Source organism: Scylla paramamosain, chromosome 4 (genome assembly GCF_035594125.1).
Source record: "Scylla paramamosain isolate STU-SP2022 chromosome 4, ASM3559412v1, whole genome shotgun sequence".
Classification (NCBI taxonomy): Eukaryota; Metazoa; Arthropoda; class Malacostraca; order Decapoda; family Portunidae; genus Scylla; species Scylla paramamosain.
Window position 1 is genome coordinate 9,495,001 of NC_087154.1, and position 2,500 is coordinate 9,497,500.

Genomic DNA, 2,500 nt, shown 5'->3' on the forward strand with positions numbered 1-2,500 from the left:
TACCTGACATCTTATACATTTTTTTTTTTTTGAGAGAATGAGACTAAGAGGAAGAAAGAAGCTAAAAAAAAAAAGGAAAGGCCCCACTGAGGGTATCTGATAACCTGTACGTATAGTGCTACGCCTTATATATCGCATTTAATACCTGTTTCCTTTATATTTGATACCCAACACCTAGTGCCTCATATTTAATTCCCTGTACTTTTTTAATTTATGCTTTTCCTACCTTTGTGCTTCTTGTTTTTTGTTTTCATTTATTTGTCTTTAGGATACCGTCTTTCTCACCTTGACCTGTGTGTGTATTTCAAGGCCGTCTTGTTTTTTTTTTTATTTATTATTTGTTTTTTTATTTTTTCATGTCGTGTCTGTAGTATTACTCAAAAGGCACGAACTCCAGTGGAAGAGGCGTTCATTTATTTGTTTATTTATCTATTTTTGTTTATGTCACATCCATGGAGGCTGCCTAAGGACTAGAGATACTGGAAAGACAAAAATCACAGTTCAATTTCCTTTCCACCAAAAAAAACAAAAACAAAAAAAACATATAAATAAAGAAAATAAATCTAATAAATGAATATATGAAATAAAAGAATCGATTCAAGTCAGTTATTCCCATCCAAAAAAATAATAATAAGTAAAATAAGTCAATAAAACAATATGAAGGTGTTCCCCATTAGTGAAGAAACAGTGAGGAAAAAATCATTATTCAGCTAAATTGTTCTAGGATGAAATAAAATCAATAAAAAAGAAAATAAAGAAATGAATAAGCAAAAATTAAATAAAAATAAAAAAATTCATTCCAATTCTCGCCACCAAAATAATACGTACATAAATAAATTAAATAAAAGATAAACGAAAAAAAAAATAAGAACATTATCCATTTCAATTCCACCAACACACACACACACAATAAAAAAAGAAAAAAAAGAAAAAGAAAAGAAAAAAAAAGAGATGAATAGAAACGAATCCAATCGAGCCGCTGAATTTAGCTTCGCGGGATGACTGGCTGAATGACTGAACACTCCTCCTCCTCCTCCTCCTCCAAGTTATAGGGAGGAGAAAACACAGAATCACACATAGCATTCCGGGGAGCATCATTCATCTTGCCTCTCTCTCTGCTCTCCGCCGCCCCGCTAGTACAGACGTCGGGATTGTAAATAAACTCCTCCACTGTATTGATGCGAGATCTCGAGAAGAGGGAAGCTGATGGCACGCATTAGACCCTGCCCTGTGTGTGTGTGTGTGTGTGTGTGTGTGTGTGTGTGTGTGTGTGTGTGTGTGTGTGTGTGTGTGTGTTACAGATGCACCTCAGCCAGTGCCCCGAGTGATGGAGTGAGTGTATTGAGGACCCAAGTGACTAATGCCTCAAGGGATTATCTGTCACTTGGTTAAATTGCCGCACGTACAGACACTGAGAGAGAGAGAGAGAGAGAGAGAGAGAGAGAGAGAGAGAGAGAGAGAGAGAGAGAGAGAGAGAGAGAGAGAGAGAGAGAGAGAGCAATCTTTCTGGAAACTTTATTTATTTTTGGCTTGGGAACATACAGCTTTTCTACTTTTCCAGCATTATTAATTGAGAGCAAAGAAGATTTCAGTACATTTCTGGAAGTGAACCAGTGGCAGAGAGAGAGAGAGAGAGAGAGAGAGAGAGAGAGAGAGAGAGAGAGAGAGAGAGAGAGAGAGAGAGAGAGAGAGAGAGAGAGAGAGAGAGAGCACTTCTGGTTCATACAATGTGGTCTGCTTCGCCTTGCCATTTCCTGGGTGATGGTTGTGCAATCTAGTGAATCCTTGCATGGCGCAGGTATTGCCACAGGTGTGCGTTGGCTCCACGTATCACCTGTGTCCCCTCACCTTGCTAATGCCACACACACACACACACACACACACACACACACACACACACACACACACACACACACACACACACACACACACACACACACACACACCTCCCGTGATAACTTTTGGGGTAGGAGTGAGTTTTTGTTTTAATTCTTTCGTAATATTACTGTATCTTTTCTTTTTCTTTACTTTTCTTCGGTGCTTTAATATTTCTTTAATATTGTTGATAAGAGAGATTTGCGTTGTAACAGTGGTTCACGTGTGTGTGCGGTGTTGGAGGATCGTCGAGCAACACCTCACTTCCATTTCCTTCAACTCACCATTAGTTCCATTTATTTTCACTCAGTTTCACTCCTTGCCGCTGTTTCCTATGTCTTCCTCCAGTCCTGAGTCCCTGACCTGCTGACAAACTCCTTAAAAAAAAAAAAAAAAACACTTTTCCTTCAATATTCTGGGTTAAGTAATTAGTTTGTACTTTGATATAGACATTTACAGTGGTAACAATTGAGTGACACTGCACGTAATTCCACAGTGTTTAATGCTTTCCCAGTCTTTCAAAACTCATAATCTAATGACAGATTCCTTAAAAACAACTTTTTCCCCTAAACTTCTTGGCAAGTAGATAAATTGTGTTTACGCTCACTCATGAACAATAATCGAA

At 38.1% G+C, this 2,500-nt stretch overlaps 1 long non-coding RNA gene across 2 annotated transcripts in view; it reads left to right on the forward strand.

The window, feature by feature from the left end:
- LOC135099717 (uncharacterized) overlaps window positions 1-2,500 on the forward strand; it is a 536,836-nt gene that overhangs the window by 163,725 nt on the left and 370,611 nt on the right. The gene's annotated exons all lie outside the window — the stretch shown is intronic.